At 33.3% G+C, this 21,582-nt stretch overlaps 1 protein-coding gene across 14 annotated transcripts in view; it reads left to right on the top strand.

The window, feature by feature from the left end:
* Nucleotides 1–21,582, top strand: part of nAChRalpha6 (nicotinic acetylcholine receptor alpha6) — a 694,673-nt gene that overhangs the window by 61,887 nt on the left and 611,204 nt on the right. For 8 of the 14 annotated variants that reach the window (XM_067764327.1, XM_067764326.1, XM_067764325.1 and 5 more), the window contains exons 1-2: nt 3,354–3,812; nt 6,521–6,796. The exons of 2 other annotated variants lie outside the window; for them this stretch is intronic. The gene's annotated coding sequence lies outside the window, so the exon portion shown is untranslated. Of the gene's footprint in view, nt 1–3,353; nt 3,813–4,571; nt 4,747–6,520; nt 6,797–21,582 lie in introns of those variants that run through there. 4 more of the 14 variants (XM_067764323.1, XM_067764321.1, XM_067764324.1 and 1 more) reach the window with 4 other exon arrangements.

The raw sequence follows: 21,582 nt of genomic DNA, 5'->3' as shown, positions 1-21,582 counted from the left end.
TTCTCCTCGTATAGATTTATGCCAGCAAACTAGAGCTGAAAAACTAGGCTTTCAATAGATTGTGTAGCTCAACTCCCACAAAAGGGGTTGGCAGTAAAATTCATAACTTCTGCTACCCAATTATCAACCTCATCATCCCGTGGGAAATCCTGTTTATTTAGCAGACGAGTTGACCCCAAATTCTACACTAAAGGAGGGGATTGAATGACCTATAGGGTTCAATGTGGTCATATCAGATCGATCTCTAAATTGGTCGAGCTAGTACCTTAATGATTGCACTTTTCGAAACGTGCCGGATATTTATCCAGGACCATCAATATTGATTAAACTGCCCAAAATTTCCGGAGGTCTCCTTATCGTTAAAAAACGAAGAATAAGCTGAAATACTAATATAAGGACTTTCGACAGTATCGATATTTATTTATTTGATCAAAGCTATTTATGTATTCATGGTGGACGGCTTCTATCTGTGATATAAATAAATATAAATTTTTGATCATCTGGAAACGCTTCAATTCCCCATATTTATTAATGGCTCTTGTCATCGTCAATGCAAATTACGAACTTATTAGTGATGCGAAGAGCGGCAAGGCATGAAAAAAGGGCGTTAGCTAGCATTTGTGGAAGCCATGAATAACGTTGTTAAAAAACTTTTATATAAAGGGTTTGGAAATGCATATAAAAAGGATTTTTCTTGACAGATTCCACCCATTCCAAATAGCAATAAAAAGATTTACTCCGCTGCCCTGAAAAGGTCACATGAAGTAACAGGTTCCGGTATTAAACGATCCATCACCTTGCACTATATAGTTGGAGAAATCGAAGACTAAGGAAATCGCGACGTACATGACGGTAATTGATCCAGCGTCTTGAATAAGGGTACTTTTCGAAAATGCTACAGTGATAATTACCTTCATCTTGCGGTAGCCAAAATAGAAACACACCTCAATACACCGAGAAGTATGGAACCGGTACAACAAGGCCAGTTTATGATACATAATGACATTATCTTGTATTCAGGAGTATTTGATATAATAAAATACCTACGCTGTATGATATTGGTTAATTTCTGAGCTGTCCAAGTAGGGCTCTAGGAGTCGTTTTGATGCACATTCTCCTTGAACCAATTATGTGTGTTCAGTCAAACTGTTTGGTTAGATCAATAAACTTATTGATGTCCTTTGTGGATAATTTTGAACCACCCCCTAGGTCCGGCAGCACAAAACTGCCTAGAGCGCTACAATAGGATTCGGGTGACCCTCAAAAAGCTGTCATGAAGGGGAATATGCAAGGCTAAGAAATTCCTTCGGCTAAGTAGTAGGTAGTAGGTATCCCATAAGAAAGCAAATAAGCCTTTATTCTAATTTTGCTTACACTTTTAGCTTAAATAAACAGCTTATAAAGGTATGCAAATTTGTTTATACATATGTCAAATTTACTCGGAAACTATGTTAAATTCACATGAAAAGTTATGCAAATTTCGAATTTTTTCTATGAAATTTCCAGACGTAAAATTCTTTTGAATGTAAAGAAAATACGTGATTTTTGCATTTCTCTTAATGTACATTTTTTTTTTGTGTGTGAAGGAAATCGTTGCGAGACTTTCGTTTACGAATTTCGCACAAGTTTTCCTAGTTCTATTGGACTATGATACGAGCCTTTCCATTTATGCGAGCATCAACTACTCAGGCCTTCACACATTTCACAACAATACCTAAGGTCGCATAGTGTCCAAAATAAGTATTCACAAAGATATTCCAAACAATGTATCTTGTACTCAAAAAAAAAAAAAAACGAATAGCAGTATTTTCGATTGGAGCGCAGGGCTCGGCACTTCGATAGTGGTATTTAGTTTAGTATAGCATGGTTTAGAGTTTAGATTCCTACACCAAAACAAAACCAACGAAAATTAACCGCTTATAAATACTTTAAATTTTAAAAAGGCAGGCATCTTCTTTTATGTCTGGAGAGAACTGAATAAATTGTTCGCCTTAGATGAAGTGTTTTTCAAAAACTTTCCAAATCGGCATTCCCTCTAGAGATCATGACGTACTGAGCTTTATAGGTTTACAACTTCTTCAACTCAGCAGTAAATTCGGCATACGTGAGACAAATATGAATTTATACAATCATATCTTAAACTGTTGAGGCTCCCACAATCAAAGTTCCTAAAGGGTTTCTCAGTGGAACGATAAAAATAGTTTGACCTGACCATATCAAATAGAACAACAAAAAACCTGTTCTATGATATCTTCCTTAACAGCAGTGAGTGAAGAACAGCTTATTTTTTCACTTAGTATCCATACTATATAACTTGTAAATATTTGTTTGTGCTCTTTGTAATTATAATTTTGAATACATTTATTTATCTTTATTAAATTTAAGCATCTTAAAATTTTACATCCTATTCTTCAAGTTCATTCATCCGTATAAATATCTGTATGTACATACAGATATTGTAGGTATCTATACATATGTATGTATTAAAAAAGAAAAAGATAAGGCAGGTATATACATAGGTATGTATTAATTTAATTTATTTTTTTTGCTTTATACTTGCTACACTACAATTTTCATTGAGCAAACTTTTTATTTCTCTTATTATCTGAGTTCACTCTTACTTTGTAGAAGAGTGTTTGTATGTAGGGCTTGCGAACGCTTATGATTGTACTCGGAAAAGCGCCTCCCTTGCACACACCAACAACATATCAGCTGACAGCTGTTGTTTACATTTCCCACGCTCCTGCTCTTGCTAACCTTTCACAACTACATTCCCATACTACCAAAGTAAGTTAGAGATGCGCTAAAAGGCATACTGCCCTCGACAACTGAGACATACTAACCCATTGAGGTGTGTTGGAGTAAGAGTGTATATGTGTGCATGTGTATGTATATGTCTTTTGGCGCTGCTGTTGCTGTGTATGTGTCATCAGCTGGCGGCTGTTTTTATCACTGCCGCCGTAGGCTGCACAACGACGTTTGTTACTTCGGCACTAAGACTACACACACACACATACATACAAAACAGCTATCACTTGTCAAAAAACGATACACAATCGGCAGGCACACGGCAGCAGGTTATGGATACACAGGATAACTATGAAGCATGAAAAGCGCTCAAAAGCACAGTAAGCAAAGTATGAGTGGAGCGGACTGAGCCTTAATTTTGAGTACGTTTTTGTGCTGCTACCTTTGATTTTACTTGGTAAGTTTAGTGAAATCAAAATTTTATTAAATGAGTGCGCTCAAATGTGTGGGTGCTATTACACACATACAATTGCACATTGCTCGTTTTTGGTCCAACTAAAACTGGAAAGTGATGCTGAGCGCATTAAGTCGTTTGGGTACAACGAGTAAGGACGCATTTTATGTAATGCAACGGTTGATAACGTCGTCGGTTTCTGCTGTAGCAAAACTAGCTTGTTGTTAGTGTTGTTGTGTGTGGAAGTAAAAGAAATTGAACAAAGTGTAGTAGGGCTGATGTGCACATACACACACAAGCAGAGAAGCATAAGAAATGCACTGAACAGTAGTGAAGTAGAAGGAAAGCAAGTAGCAGCAGCAGCAAACTAGTAAGAAGAAGCAGTTTTGCTAAAGTTTAAAAACTGAATTGCAAGCATTGCACAGTCAGCGAGAAGAACGCAACAGAAAAAGTTGTATAGTTTTGAGAAAGTGGAAAAAAATTCTGAAAATTCGTGCGAATAGTGGCGAAATATTTTTTTTTTTTCGAAAAATTATAAAATTTAAAATTTCATTTAATTGTGAATGAAAATTAATCAAAAATCTGCGCCATTTAATCCAAATTTATTAAGGTTAACTAATTTCACGCATTTGATTGCGAATTTGCCATACCTAGTAAAAAAAAAAATCTTAATCAAAAAACGTTGCATACTTTAAGGGGCGCGTGTACAAATATTGCCGCCGTATATATGAAATAATAAATTCTTATCAAATAAGTGCGAATTAGTAAACCAACGCATGCACTCTATAAAGCATGAAACATTTCCACATAAAAATGTGAAATTTATGCAAATACAAAAATTTTAGAGCAAATTGAAATTTATTGTTAAGCGTGCACTAAAAAAGAAAAAATCAACGAGCTTGTACATTGAAAACGACGACAACCTGCTGCGAAAATTGTACACGATTCCCATAATATTCCTGCTATTCCCACAGCAAAATTTCTGCTTATTATGAAAATTTGCTCAATGCGTTTGACTGTCTTTACGCATTCCTTCTTGCCTTGGCTTACTTGAGTTAGCAACACGCGCATACATACATACATAGAAAGAAATATTTCCAAGTGTTGCTTGATAGATAGATAACAGCCACTCAAGTGTCTAGTCAAGTGTATATAGAATACATAGCAAAAGACTGAGAAGACGAAGAAGAAAAAGAAGGAGCAGCAGTTTAGTGAAATGTAGTGAAAAACAGACTTACTTAGTCGCAGTTGTAGTCATAGAGTGAAGCTTGCAAATAATGTGAAGCTCAGGTATCTCAACATCTTGCTAGACAAATAGCGCGTGGCAGCAAGTGTCCTCAGTGGACACGTTAGTCAGTTGCTGTGCACAAACCAATTAACTCTTGAAGTGTACTTGAAAAACCTTTGATGAGCAGTGAATTGAAAAATATTTGAATATTTGCAAAACCAATTGAATTGATTGAAAATTGCACGAGAAAGGGAAAGGGCAATAAAAAGTTGAAATATAACTACGAAAAGTGTAAAAGAAATTTGATTGGGAAATTGTAAGAAAATTTTGTTATTTAAAAAAATTATGCAACCTCAAGCGGTAGAATCGCAAATAATTAATACCTATAAATAGTTCTGAAAAAAAAAATATATATTAATCTACAAAAACAAAAACACTTGAAAAACAATTTTAAAATATTTTTTTTTTTAATTTTGAAAAAAATATCAACAGAAAATCATAACAAATAAGACTTTGTAAAATATCGAAAAAGTCAAAAACAATAATATTAAAAAATATTGAAAATAAAATACAGAAAGATTTTCGAAAATATGTGCTGAAAAAAAGAAATTCGTAGCCTACTTGCAATTTTTTCACAAAATTATTGCAAATAAAATTGTGAAATGTTTTGAAAAAAAAAAGAAAGTTGAAAAATATTTTAGAAACAAATTTGAAAATATTTTTTTTTTTTAATTTGGAAAATTTTTTAAATATTAACTTTTGAAGCAAAATACACGATTTTGAAAAAAAGTAATATAAAAAATATAAAGAAATTTTCTAAGCAATTTGTGAGTTAAAACTAATTTCAAAACAAAGAAATTTAAACAAATATTATTAAAGAACTTATATGAGTTAACCGGGGATTGCCCGTATCGCTTTAAATGTATGAAAACATTTATTTCAAGCAATTTTTAATTTTATAATTTATTTAATAATTTGGAAAAAATTTAATCAACGTGACATCAGGACGGACAAGGCGACAGTTGTTTCGATTATACCTTGTAAATCTCTTCAAAGCCCCTTCTCACGGGAGTGGGAGTCGAACACGCACTCCTACGATAGTTGAAATGGTTACAAACGCATTCAGCTACATTTTATTTTTTGAAAAAGGTATTAAAATAAAATTTTTGTAATTGATATTAGAGAAAAATTGTAAGTTTCCAAACGGCGATGGTTACTAGGACATGTTTCTGAATTTCACTTCTTCATTACTTTTGTAAAAAAGTTAGAAATATAAATACATTTTTTAGATATTAAAAAAAAAAAATTGTTTTATGTCCAATATTTTGCGAAAATTTTTCAAAAGTAAGCAATTTAATAAAAAGCTTTAAGAGAACATATTATTTTTTAAATATTGGAAAATTATTCACAGAAAATGCAAATAAAAAAATTCAAACTAACGAATTTGAAAATTACAAAGAAAAAAAATGTTAAGTGAAATAATATTTTCTCTTTTGTTTTGGAAAGCAACATTTAACGCAAGGCTACTTAATAATGTTCTAAAAAAACTCAAAATTCAAAGTATCAATAAAAAGAAAAATTTTTTGTTTTCCTTACCGAACCCGAGATCTTACAAATCTATAGGACGATAAAACAACAATATTTTTTAAAAAAAGTTCTGTTTATAATATTGTACAGGCCTAGCTTGAAGCATACAAAACACATAACGACTTAGAAAAAATCTGATTTGTTTTCAATATTTTGTGATGTAGAAAATATTTCTAAAAAAAGTTAAAAATTATTAAAGAAATTTCAGGAAGGAACAAAATATCTAGTTCTTGAATGAAAACAAAAATATTGCACAAAAAAAGATTATTGAAAATAAAGTTTAGTTTTTAAATTTGGTAAAATATATTTTAAATAAATTATTGAATAGAAAACAGAACGATTTCAAAAAAAAGTGTGGAAAGAAAATTTTCTTAATATTTTGTGCAATTCAATTTATAAGAAATTTTTTTTTAATATTTTGAATAAAATTTTTTTAAAATACTTGAAACAAAATTTGGTTTTTAATTTTATAATGATATAAAATTCATTCAAATAAAATGTAGAACGTTTGCAAAAAAGATATTGAAAACTAAATTGTTTAAATATTTTGTGCAAAAAATTAAAGAAAAATTTTTAAATATAAAAAAAAAAAAAAAAAAAAAATTGTTAAAAGTGACGTCGTTGGAATGAATTAAAGCAAAATAAAATATTTCCATGCGCTAAAAATTTTAGCATAAAACATATCAACAGTGCAGTGCAACAGCTGGTACGTGCTCAACGACTCAGCCACTGCACGCTGCAAACATCAACAACTCACTACGGCAGCAAAATAAAAAAAGGTGTGTAAATAAATTAAGTTTATATGCTTTTTCTTACACAAAAGAATTTTTGTGCATGAATTTATTGTATTCACATACAAAAGCCTTATCTGAACTATAAACCTACATAAATGCATATATACTTTGTATGTATGTACATATGTATGTATGTACATAAGTACCTAAAAATCACTTTACTTACATAAATTTATCCTTAAAAATCACTTTACTTACATAAATTACAATTCAGTCAAATTTCATTGTGTAAATATCTCATTTGTTCTTTCGTCTCCAAATTTTTTGTTTTGTTTTGGTATTCGCTCAAGTGTAAGTATGTATGTATGCGTAGGCGTTGCAATTTTGATTAATTGCTGTTGCGCTTAGCGAAAAATTCGTAAACATCGATTTGATTTATTATTTTGAATGATTGGAAGAGCGAGTAGGCACGTGTGTGTGTTTGTGTGTGTGGGGTAAGTGATTTTTAGATTAAATGTGATTTGTCTCTGATAAGTTTGCTGGTGATTTGTTATGACAGTAATTTCAAGAGGGGGAAAAACCTTTTTTCTGAAAGTTAAACAAAAAAAAAAAATTAAAAATTGTGCTACTTCTACTCTAGTTTTACTTGGCCTTGAAATTGTGAAAAACGATTTTTATAAGAATTGTGGCAGATCAAAAACATGTGTTCATTTAATTTGTTTCGTGAAACAGCCAATGTGGAACTGTCCACACCTCATAAATCCACTTCCACAATCTATCGCCTTAAATGTCATTGAAAATTTGTGGTCTATTTTGGAATCGGCTACACGGCAAAGGCAGATTAGTAAGATTAGCGATTTAAATACTACTCCTGTCGAAGAAAAGCATAAGGTACCACGCGAAGCCACTCAAAACTAATTGCATCTATGGAAAATCATCTTGAAGATGTTATCTAATAAAAAGGTGGTCGTACGAGGTACTAAACTAGATAAAAAGTAGTAGAAGGGCGCAGTGCACGAAATAAGCTGTGACCTTGGTTTTTGAGATAATTTTAGTTTTTATTAAATAATAAGTACAAACGTGTGAACACATGAAAATTAAGTATTTGCTCAAATAGAAGCATTAAAACTGTGCATTTGAATTTTTTTGACACCGTCAATAGTTTCCTTTCTATATATTTCAACAGTTTTGTTCTATAGTTGCACGAAATAAGCTGTGAACCACTGTATACAATTTAACAAAATGTGTTTAAAGGAAAACTAAAATAAAAGGATGATAAAAAATTTTAAGGACTACCTTTATATAAGTGGATCGAAAAATAAAAGGCAATTTTTCCTTTAATACAGACATAGTCTTGTTGAATTTTGACTAAAAGACTTTAACAATAGCTCTTGTAAAAGAATTTTGGGATTTAAAATTATAAAGGTAGAGCGCGTGTTTAAATTTAAAATAATAAATTAGTTAATCCCAAGTACATGTTTTATTTAATTGAAAAAAAAAACTTTAAAATTTTTTTTGTATTTTTTCCGAAAAGTACATTTCAAAACATATTTAAAAAAAAAATGATCCCAAACGGTCAATTTTTGAAAAAGTTTTAGCATTTTGAAAAAAAAAACACCGTTTTCCAACTCAAAATAAGTTTTAAATATTTTGAAAAAACCGGTATAACTTTTTCAAAAATTGACAGTGTCGGATAATTTTTTTTTTTTTTAAATATGTTTTTAAATGTACTTTTCGGAAAAAATACAAAAAAAATTTTAAAGTTATTTTTTCAATTATTGTCGGCCCACTCCGGGATTAGTGGGGATGATTGTAGGATTGATTGAAGTTTTTTATGAGAAAAAAAGGGCGAAATTCGAAAAATCTCGAAAAACTGAAAAATTACAAAAAAAAACTTGAAAAATTTTTTTGAATTTTTTCTGAAAAGTACATTTAAAAACAAATTAAAAAAAAAAAAGATCCCAAACGGTCAATTTTTGAAAAAGTTATCGCATTTTGAAAACAAAAACGGTGTTTTTTTTTTAAAAATCATAACTTTTTTTGAGTTGGATGAAAAAATTTGAAAAACTTCTGAAAAACGTCTTTCGTAAGCTAAAAAAGAAGAAAAACTTTCAGCCAATTCTAAAGGGGTCGGGTTCAAAATTGGTCGAAATGGGATGGAATACCCCATATAATTGCAGCGCGATTGTTGCATTCAGGTTGTATGTAAGTGTGGTGTGTACTATTACATTATGTCTAAATTTCGTGCCAAGCAAACTGACAACCTGTCAGCCTGCCAGCAAAGAGCAATGCTACATACATTGTAGATAGACTTACAACCAAGTTCCTTGGCTTCATATTTGTATGCTTACCTGCTTTGATTACGTATACGCGGTGTATAATGAATGTACCTATGAGGATATCCAATGTAGGTACTTTGTATGAATATGTGAATATATGTATGTATGTACATATATGCGTAATATGTGTATGAGCTATGCTTATGTATATGTATGTGCGTTTATCTATCTAGATAGATGTGCTACTGCTTGCATACAAATTGCATGTTTTTTCAGCAGCGCCAATGCTGCAGTTGGTTTATTTACGTGCGTACTCCCGCTTTCGTTGTTTGTTCGCTACACTGTGTGGCTGTGAAAATTTTGCAAAAGAACTCATAAGCAGGTGAAAAGATATTAAAGACGCAGCTATTTAAATCTTTAACTGGTATAACTTTAAGTTTTAGATATAAACAATTTCCATTGGCACCCTTGGCAGCTGCGTTTACACAAATGTTTGTGATCAGTCGCCGAAGGTTCCAATTTTTATATGCCTTTTATTTATTTATTTCGAAAGCTTAAGATCATTTGTTACTCATTTTAGTTTGGTTGTATTAATTGTTTTTTTATTTATTTTTTTTTTTTTATAGAAAATATAAAGACAAGAAATATTCCTGGGACCTTTTTATGTAGTCGCCTAGAACTGCCTCATTAGATTTCTCTTTCAGAAAATTATTTTTTAGACAAGTTTTACTTTCCCTTCTATATAACATAATTCGTGTTAAAAATTTCTCTAAATGCAACGACTTTGTTGCACAGTGTTTGAAATATATACATCTACATTTATTCATATGATTTTAGCTACATTTTACGGCGCGCCAATATACGTGACCGTCAAGAGTGCGATTTCGAATGCACTCGATATTTTCATTTCGTTCACTGCACGCCATTGCCACCAAAATGAGTAGCAAAATGAAAATAAAAACATATCGCACTATACAATGTGTACATTAGGGTGCAGTGAAACTAAATTTTGATTAAAAAAGTCTCTCAGAAATCAAAAAATTTTGACTTTCAATTAGCTTTTAAGGACATTGTGCTACTTTAGAAAGGTAAATAATTTTTTGGTTACCAGAATTAAATAAAAATTACACCTTTCGAATTTTAGAAAAGATGTTTGAAGTTTCAGAATTTTACTTCTTATTAATTTTGAAAAATCCTTTTTAATGCTTTTTTATAAAGATAACACGATTTTTTCTTTTTCGACTGGGCTTTGAAATATTTTTTTTTTTTCTAAATCTCTGTTTTTTTATATCTTGTACATAAAGCATTGTAAAAAAAAAAAAAACAAGAAAGGAAGGCTAAGTTCGGGTGTAACCGAACATTACATACTCAGTTGAGAGCTATTGAGACAAAATAAGGGAAAATCACCTCGTAGTAAAATGAACCAAGGGTAACCCTGGAATGTGTTTGTATGACATGCGTATCAAATGAAAGGCATTAAAGAGTATTTTATGAGGGAGTGGGCCATAGTTCTATAGGTGGACGCCATTTAGGGATATAGCCATAAAGGTGGATCAGGCTTGACTCTAGAATGCGTTGTACGATATGGGTATCAAATGAAAGGCGTCAATGAGTATTTTAAAAGGGCGTGGGCTTTAGTTTTATAGGTGGACGCCTTTTAGAGATATCGCCATAAAGGTGTGCCAGGGGTGACTAGAATTTGTTTGACGATATGGGTATGAAATGAAAGGTGTTAATGAGTATTTTAAAAGGGAGTGGTGGTAGTTGTATATGTGAAGGCGTTTTCGAGATATCGACCAAAATGTGGACCAGGGTGACCCAGACCATCATCTGTCGGGTACCGCTACTTTATTTATATATGTCATACCACGAACAGTATTCCTGCCAAGATTCCAAGGGCTTTTGATCTCGACCTGCAGAACTTTTTCATTTTATTTTACTTAATATGGAAGGTGCCACACCCATTTTACAAAGTTTTTTCGAAAGTTATATTTTGCGTCATAAACCAATCCGACTACCATGTTTCATCCCTTTTTTCGTATTTGGTATAGAATTATGGCATTTTTTTTCATTTTTCGTAATTTTCGATATCGAAAAAGTGGGCGTGGTCATAGTCGTATTTCGGCCATTTTTTATACCAATACAAAGTGAATTCAGATAAGTACGTGAACTGAGTTTAGTAAAGATATATCGATTTTTGCTCAAGTTATCATGTTAACGGCCGAGCGGAAGGACGGACGGTCGACTGTGTATAAAACTGGGCGTGGCTTCAACCGATTTCGCCCTTTTTCACAGAAAACTGTTATCGTCCTAGAATCTAAGCTTCTACCAAATTTCACAAGGATTGGTAAATTTTTGTTCGACTTATGGCATTAAAAGTAGCATAGACAAATTAAATGAAAAAGGGCGGAGCCACGCCCATTTTGAAATTTTCTTTTATTTTTGTATTTTGTTGCAACATATCATTACTGGAGTTGAATGTTGACATAATTTACTTATATACTGTAAAGATATTAACTTTTCTTTTAAAATTTGAATTAAAACAAATTTTTTTTAAAAAGTGGGCGTGGTTGTTCTCCGATTTTGCTAATTTTTATTAAGCAGACATATAGTAAGTAACAGGGGTAACGTTCCTGCCAAATTTCATTATGATATCTTCAACGACTGCCAAATTACAGCTTGCAAAACTTCTAAATTACCTTCTTTTAAAAGTGGGCGGAGCCACGCCCATTGTCCAAAATTTTACTAGTTTTCTATTCTGCGTCATAAGTTCAACTCACCTACCAAGTTTCATCGCTTAATCCGTATTTGGTAATGAATTATCGCACTTTTTCGATTTTTCGAAATTTTCGATATCGAAAAAGTGGGCGTGGTTATTGTCCGATATCGTTCATTTTAAATAGCGATCTGAGATGAGTGCCCAGGAACCTACATACCAAATTTCATCAAGATACCTCAAAATTTACTTAAGTTATCGTGTTAACGGACAGACGGACGGACGGACATGGCTCAAACGAATTTTTTTTCGATACTCATGATTTTGATATATGGAAGTCTATATCTATCTCGATTCCTTTATACCTTTATACCTGTACAACCAACCGTTATCCAATCAAAGTTAATATACTCTGTGAGCTCTGCTCAACCGAGTATAAAAATATGATATATGAATTATCAAAAAAAAAAAAAAAAAAAAAAAAAACGCGAACATTTTCGAACCATGAAACCGAGTACATTGCATAGTATATAACCCTAACTATATAAATAAATTAATCAAGTTTTGAGTAAAGGTGAGGAAAATGAGTTAACGGTAAAAATGTGATTTTTCCCATACATAAAATTTTTTTATTTGCTATAACCTTTGTTTAAGACTTTATGAAAAAATACTCATATATAAAAACGTCATGTAATGAGACTTAAAATCGATCCCCATCAAAGTTTTTGTGTTATTAACTAATAATTTTTTCATTTCCCTAAGTCCACTGAAAGCCAAATCCAGACCACTGTGCGACGTGATAACGGAGTAGCTGCAGCCATACCTTGCAAATTATGTATTCTATGCAAATAAACATTCTCCTTCTGTAAAAGCTCCTTCTGACGTCTTAACAAGTCTATCTCGCGTTGCAAAAATATAGAATTCACTTTAACACCGTTACTATCACCACTGTCTTCTTTTCCTGCAACCTCATCCTCTTGCTGCCTAGACATGAAGTTTGATATTTCAATTTCTTGAAACACCTGCACCTCGTCCACTTCACTCCCAACATTCTGTTTAAAGCCATGATAGTAAACAGGACATACACCATACAAGCTGATCTTTTGGTAATTCACTAACGGGCAACGCCAATATACATAGCTTTGCGTCCAGACGTAGGCAGTTTTAATTGCCTTTACCACAAACGAAGCTCAACCATGGAATAATAATTAGCGTATATTGGATCTGCCGTCACAAAAAAATTCCGTTTCACTGACCTGTTTTCGCTTACAATACGTTTAGTCCAACTTCAGATCCTCAGAGTATTCTCTTTAGAATTCCTTTCTGAATGATGCGCTCTTTTAAAAATTTTCTTTTATGAAAATCGTTCCCATTTACAGCTATTCTTTTGGATCGATGTTCAGTTCCATATTCGTATTAAAATATTGAGCTTTTAAAGAAAAAAATTTGAAAACTTTAGCAAGGCTAAATCCCAGTTCTGACTTGTAGGATGTCGCAAAAATAATGTTTAAAGAACATTTGTTCAGCTCAACTATATTTTTTCAAAAATATATTTTGAAATTTCAAAAATACTTATTAAGTAACTTATATTTACAACGAGGCACGTTCATACTTAAACATTTCAACCAAAATAAAATTTACGTAGCAAATTTTTTTTAAAAATAGCTAAAAAAATTAACAATGTTGTTCAGAATTAAATTTTCATATAAATTTTTTTTTTTTTCAAAATATTAAAAAAAAATAATGTACAATGGTTTTGGTATCGAAATTTTATTTATTGCAAAAAAAAAAAACTTTATTAAAAAAATGTACAATGTTATTTATTTCAAACTTTTCTTTAAATGCTAAAAAACACAATTTTTTTAAAGTCAAACTTTATTGCAGTGTAAACTGTTTTCCTTTTACATTTTTTTCAATTTTATGTAAAACTCTTAGAAATTCTTTTCTTGAATTGCAAACTTTATCTCAGTATTAACATTTTTTTTAATAAAATTTTTTTTAAACACTTTGATTTTTCTGCTGAGACTTAGTTGAATTAATCAAAGAAGTTAAATTAAAAATTTTCAAATTAATTGCTTGTTATATGAATCAAAATGGATGATTATATTAATCCACACTTGAATTACTCAAAATGATGAGTAATCGATTAAACGTTAGTGTTGTTTAATCATTGATTTTAGTTAGGCAATGCATTAATTTAGTAAATATCCGGTAAATCAAATTTTTGAGTTATCAATTAACTGATGAATTAATTAGTTAATTGCTGATGTGCCTAATAAATATTGTAACGAATTTACTGCAATTCCTCTTATTCCAAATTCTCTGCTAACGTTCGAATCGCTAAACTGTTGAATAAATAATTCCAATACTGAATAATGCAAAAATGGCCTTTATTACAGTACTTTACAATAACACTTATACTTTGCAACCAATAGCTTGATAGTCGCGCCTCTACTGTGGCCGCCTTTTATACTGTCTGGTTTCCTCGTTGCATAGTTCTAGGCTTTTCCAGAATTTACTTAGTTACTGGTATATAATTATAACTACAGATGCAAGGTGTAGCTCTCATATGCGCGTGTATGTGATAATTGCATACTTTTCGGAGCATCTCAGATAAGATAACTGCATGTGTTTGTGCATTGCTTCTCCGCTGCGTTTACGTACATATGTATGTGTAGACATAATGATTGAATTATTGATGTGCATACAAGTCACTGCTTAGCATCAGCTTAGAGATGACAGTACCCCGTAGTGTTGCTAATATTCGAAACAACATTATATTTCTCTTAATAGAAACTAATTCAAGTTTTTGATTACAACTTTTTAGTTTTTAAATCCAAAATTCTATCAGCAAACTAAACAGTTTTAAACTTTTCACAAAATTTTAATAACAATTTTTTTTGCCACACCCTAATATGCATGCAACGGCTACATGTTTGACGACTGCACTTAAGGACTATATAATCGATTTTACATTGCAGGGGTGGTGCCAGAAGTAACGCGCACGATTTTCTTGTAAACTTTCACTACGCCTATATGCATACATACAAACATACACACACACCTATGCATATTGCATATGCGAGTAAATACAGCAACTCAATCGCGCGCCCTTCTTTATTTGCATGTCAACACTTTTGCTCGCAACGAGACGGCGTTCTTGTATTTACTGCCTTTTCCTTTTCTGCTCATTTATTTGTTCAATTGCTTGTTGCATTGTGCAATTAATCGTTCATATGAAATTAAAAATTAATTACGCCACTGAAATTTACAGCACAAAAAATTGTATTTCAATTGTAAAGTGGAGAGTGTGTGTGTGTATGTTTGCGTGTGCTTGTCAATGCGCCTACAAGTATGCTTATGTATATTGGTTTGTAACTGTTTTTGAGCACTTTTACATCACATCAACCTGTGTTGCGTGTGTGTGTGTGTGTATTGGTGTGCATTAAATCACCGCTAACCAAAAATATGCATAAATTCATGCGTATGCATTGCAGCTATTTATCTGCGCACTTTTATTCGTTTATTTGCCTGTCTGTTCTGTGCATATTTACTTGTTTCAAGTTTTTTTTGTTGCTTTACATTTACCCACCATTCACTAACTCGTTGAGTGCATTTATCCTTTTCCAAGCCTCATTTGTTGTATTTGATTTGGTTTTTATTTAGGTGGTGTACCTTTGTTGTTTTGCTTGTTCTTTTGTTTTTGTTTTTGTAACTTTTTCTGTTGCTGCTTTGTATGTAGGTGTTGTTGGTTGGCGTCCTTGTCCTTTTGTAAATCGTTCGCACGACCTCCTCTTATGCAGTTTGTAGACAAATTAGCTGTAATTATGCGCGCGCGATACAAAATTTCTGAATTTATGTTGTTGTTCTGCATATTTTTCTCATTCTTATGTCAATCAGGCGATTTATTACAATACCACATTTTGCGTGAATTTTAAAAATGTTGTACGTAAGCCTTAATTTTTTTAATATAAGCTGCAAATTATTATTAATTCATGATTTCAATAAAGAAATATGGCACTTAATTTGGTGCATTAAGAAAGTGAGCCAGGCTGCAGCTGTAATAACAGAGATATTATAAAAAGCAAGAACCGATTCTTCATCCTTAATTGTACCATGCGCGGTACTGATCGAGTTCAACAAAACATGTTCAGCATTCCTTTTTCTCTATAACTGACTTCAGGTGGAATTACTAGAGGAGGCGAAGCTTTCTGCAACCGCATAAGTTTCTGAGTGTTATGAAAGCTGTGCTGCAAGTGGCGGGTATTTATAAGAATTAGCTACAAGAGAAACAGACTGGCTTACGGCAAGCCAGAGCTGAGGGGGGGTACCTACCGTCTGCTCATAAAGACAGCAAGCCTTTCTCCACTTAGCTAAGTGGCACGAGGTAAAGGTAACTCAAAGGCGATTTCCGTCGCCCTTACCTATGTGATATAGTCTCTTTCACTTAGCTAGCTTTGAGGAGCATTTATATATGCTATCCACTCCCGCTGGATTACCTGCGAGGACCAACAGCAAATTCTATTCTTTTATACGCCCTTTGTTATGATGACGGATAAAAATGCGAAACTGTAAATGTTTTCGTCTATTTGGGAGCTAGTGTTAACAGCAAAAACAATTTCAGCGCAGAATCCAAACGAAGAATAGCTCTTGCCGACAAGTGCTACTTTGAACTGAGTAGGCAATTGAAAAGTAAAGTGCTCTCTCTACGAACACAAATCACACTCTACAAATACACCTGGAATGTGTGGTCTGTCATTGAGACTCTTGATAAAAATTTGAAATAATTTTTGAAAATGGGCGTGGCACTGCCCACCCCTGATAAAATAAATTTTAAAAATATTACTAATTATAAATCAAACAAGTAAGGAAATCAAAGTTCGGCTGAAACCGAACATTACATACCCAGCTGTACACTTGAAATGCTGTTGTTGTATGTTTTGTGTGATTAATAGTGATACAAGGCTGCGCAATAATACACATACATATGGTTCTATTCTGAACAAATTTTTCTTCGAGTTATGGCTCCTGAAACATAGAAAATTTATAAATGGGGCGGTGCCACTCGCATTTCTTAAAATTTGAAGTTTTTCCTATTTGTTGTTATAAATCCACTTGGGAAATAAAATACCATTGATATAAAGCTCTTTTCTGGAAAGATATAGCTTATTTTTTTCGTTCTTTATATAAAAGTGGGCATGGTTCTTGGCCGAATTATGTTTTGATAGGTTTAACGTTTTTATACCCAGCTGTACTTGTACACAGGGCACGCGAGCTTCTTGACATTCAATTTAATCGATTCATCGGCTGTTTTATATAGAGCTTAGGATTTCTTCTGGAGCACAAGCGAAAATTTCCCCAAAACACAAATAAAAACACAGAAATGTATAGAATACTGCCATTGCAGCGACTGAATTGAAAATCGAGAAGCTCGCGAGTATTACGAGTATGTCGAGATTCGAGAATTCCGCGAGAATTGAAAGTCGAGAAACTCGCGAGTATTACGAGTATTTCGAGAATCTCGCTAGAAGCCTTGTTCTCGATGTCTCGGTAAAAAAATAAAATATTGTGTACAAAATTATATGTATAATAAATATGTTTTGAGTTGAATGTCATTGGAAAGCAATATAATCAATAAAAAATTCACAAGTAAAAAAAAAAAAACAAGTGTATAAATACTGTCCATAGAGCAATTAAGTTTATGTCGAGATGCTCGCGAGATTTACGAGTACTTAGAGACACGAGAATCTCCCGAGAAGTTGAGTTCTCGATTTCTCGGGTCTCGAAAATTTCGCTTGTGTTCGAGAAGAAATCGTAAGCTCTAGTTTTTTGTTCAAATAACAAAAATATAAAACAGAAGATTTTAATTGAGGAAATTTAAAAAAAATTGCCACTGCTACTTTTTTGTACGTCGCTGTATGTACATATGTATATAAGTTTTTGCATTCATTTTGTTAAATGTTAATTTAGCACGCATTTATCTGTATACACGCTTTCGAACATCGTCCTTTTTTTTATACTCAGCTAAGCACAGCTCACAGAGTATATTAACTTTGTTCGCATAACGGTAATCCGTAACGGCATAAAATAATCGAGATAGATATAGACTTCTATATATTAAAATGATCTGGGTGAAAAAAGAAATTCATTTAGCCATGTCCGTCCGTCCGTCCGTCTGTCCGTCTGTCTCTAAACACGATAACTTGAGTAAATTTTGAGGTATCTTGGTATGTAGGTTCCTGGGCGCTCATCTCAGATCGCTATTTAAAATGAACGAAATCGCACTACAACCACGCCCACTTTTTCGATATCGAAAATTTCGAAAAACCGAAAAAGTGCGATAATTCATTAACAAAGACGGGTAAAGCGATGCAACTTGGTAGGTACGTTGACCTTATGACGCAAAACAGAAAATTAGTAAATTTATGGACAATGGGCGTTGCACCGCCCACTTTTAAAAGAAGGTAAAATAAAAGCTTTGCAAGCTGTAATTTCGCAGTCGTTGAAGATATCATGATGAAATTTGGCAGGCACGTTGCTTCTATTACTATATGTGCGCTAAATAATGAGCAAAATCGGATGACGAACACGCCCACTTTTAAAAAAATTGTTAACAAAAAATTTAAAATCTTTACATTATATAAGTAAATTATGCCAACATTCAACTCCAGTAATGATATGGTGCAACCAAATACAAAAATAAAACATAATTTCGAAATGGGCGTGGCTCCGCCCTTTTTCATTTAATTCGTCTAGAATACTTTTAAGGCCATAAGTCGAACTAAAATTTACCAATCCTTGTGAAATCTGGTGTGTGCATAGATTCTATGACGGTGACTTTTTTCTACGAAAATGGGCGAAATCGGTTGAAGCCACGCCCAGTTTTTATACACAGTCAACCGTCTGTCCTTCCGCTCGGCCGTTAACACGATAACTTGAACAGAAATCGATATATCTTTACTAAACTTAGTTCACGTACTTATCTGAACTCACTTTATCTTGGTATAAAATATGGCCGAAATCCGACTATGACCACGCCCACTTTTGCGATATCGAAAATTGCGAAAAATGAAAAAGATGCCATAATTCTATACCAAATATGAAAAAGGAGATGAAACATGGTAATTGGATTGGTTTATTGACGCAAAATGTAACTTTAGAAAAAACTTCGTAAAATGGGTGTGACACCTACCATATCAAGTAGAAGAAAATGAAAAAGTTCTGCAGGGCGAAATCAAAAGCCCTTGGAATCTTGACAGGAAGACTCTCCGTGGTATTACATATATAAATAAATTAGCGATACCCGACAGATGATGTTCGGGGTCACCCTGATCCACATTTCGGTCGATATCTCGAAATCGCCTTCACATATACAACTAAGGGCCACTCCCTTTTAAAACCTTCATTAATATCTTTAATTTGGTACCCATATCGTACAAACGCATTCTAGAGTCACCCCTGTTCCACCTTTATGGCGATATCCTGAAATTGCGTCCACCTATTGAACTATGACCACACCCTTTTAAAATACGAATACGTTGAATGAATGAATGAATGAATGAATACTCTTTAATACCTTCCATTTGAAACCAATGTCATACAAACACATTCAAGGGTTACCCTAGGTTCATTTTGCTAAATGGTTATTTTCCTTTATTTTCTCTCCAAAGCTCTCAGCTGAGTATGTAATGTTCGGTTGCATCCGAATTTAGCCTCCCTTACTTGTTTGCTATAATTGCGTTTACATACAATTGAACGTTTATGCCTTTTTGTGCCTAATTATAGTAAAATATTACTATTTTTCAATAATTGCTACCAAATTTTCAATATTTACATACATACATATTTACATACCATCGTCAATAAATATAGGTGGTAGATACACTGCGTGATTATTGAACATAAAAAGCTTTTTAATTAGTTCTAATTTGATTGAATGGTAAATATTGAGGCCAAACTAACTTTATTTAAATAAACGATAAAGCGGCTGATTTGCGTCATGTGGCAGGCCACATTAAACATTTTCTAAATTCCACAAAAATATGTTGCAGTATAAAATAAAAAAAAAAATTCATAAAATTTAACGAAAGGCCAAACTTTAGTACATAAATGAGTTACGAAAATATTAAAAAGAAAAATAAATTTTAGTAAAAAAAGTTCTTTGTAATGATGTCGTTGTTTTTGTTGTATTAACGATAAAGACACTCCCCGAAGGCTTTGTGGAGTGTTGATGGTGGTCGATGTTGATGGTCCTTTGCCGGATATAGATTCGGTACGTTCTGATAACAAAGCACCATTAAGGTACTAGCCCAACCATCTCGGTGACGATTTACATGACCATATTAAACCTTCTAGGACATCCCCCCATCCCCTAGTTCCGTGAGTAAAATAGGGTCGCCAAAGCCTCGGCCGTTAATGAAACAGGATTCGCCACGGGTAGGTGAAGTTGTACAACTGGGTTGGAGAAGCTATATATTGCGCTGGCAACCCCTTGGGAGGGTTGCGCTACACAACCCCATCAATAAATTTGGTATTTTAGTCGCCTCTTACGACAGGCAATAATGTCGTCAATACGTCATATGCAAGATGGCTATTTGATCGATCCTAACCCACAGAATACTGTTGAAGGGAATGTAAATAAAACATGTAATAGAAAATTAATAGCCCTAGATATTTGGCACTATGGAAAGTGTCCGGCGTATGACAGTAGTCCACTCAGTATGAGTAACTTTCATATCACAACAAAAACGGACCACTTTTCTCTCTCATGACAGTCCTCAAGACGAACTATAGGCTACTCTTTCTAGGGTGAATCTTTGAACTAGTGTCCGCCAGTTCTATGTTATCACTGGACGCAGCAAGCGTCTCTTAATTTGAGATCTTTGCTATCTTATTTGATTTGTATGATTAACAGCGTAGAAATCAGCCAATCAAATCCTCGTGAGTAAAAGACAATGAAACCTGGCAAGTCGATTCAGTTTTCTCTCGATTGTGTGCCTAGATATAACATACTTGGAAACGAGATGACTTTTAAACTACCGTGCCTTAGATAAGTTCTTAAAGGAGTAATAGCGAAATAGGTTAGAAAGTCAAGAATATTTTTGAGCTAAATTGAAAAGATGGTTCTTGTTGTGCGGAGACACACCGCAGAGCATATGTAACTTACCACGGGGTTTGATTCTGGATAGATTAGAGTTCAACCTATTTCAATATTTGGAATAACGCCGAGCCAACATAAAACGCGAGTCCCTGATAAGCCTGCTTACCTCTACCCAAAGAATTGGGTATTAAACGCTGAGAATGAGGTAACACAAGCAAAACTCGGCATAAGACTTCACGGACCGTATGCGAATAATGTGGCCGTTTTTTCTTGTATGCCAGGATACCATACCTGGGGCTCGTAGAATATGAGTGGCTGGCCCATTGCTTTATTAGTACTTGGTAGCATTTGGCTTAAACATTGTCAGCGATAAACTTGCATGTACATGCAAGGTAAGAGTATTATCGAACGTCACTTCTAACATTTTCGGTATCTGAAACCCATTAGCGTATCACCAATGAATAGGATGTCCAATAGTTCTGCCGTCTGCTTTGGAGATAGCCGTTAGTTTTGAAGCACATCCCATCTATGGAGGGAACCGAATACGTTACTATTGTCATGCAGTCGACTGCTTAGGCAACAATAATCAACTTTTTCTGGCGAGCGAGAGCACTTTCATATATTGAAATTAAACAGATGTGGAGATGGAACAACAACGTGTTGCGCTCTTTTTTGAGTCCTTCGTGGGTTAAATATTTCATCGCTGAACTTTATTAATGCCTGCTCCACTCAAGTA

The sequence above is a fragment of the Eurosta solidaginis genome, chromosome 2 (assembly GCF_040869045.1).
Source record: "Eurosta solidaginis isolate ZX-2024a chromosome 2, ASM4086904v1, whole genome shotgun sequence".
Taxonomy (NCBI): domain Eukaryota; kingdom Metazoa; phylum Arthropoda; class Insecta; order Diptera; family Tephritidae; genus Eurosta; species Eurosta solidaginis.
Note: the sequence above shows the minus strand (reverse complement) of the source record. Positions and strands in the feature narration are given on the sequence as shown.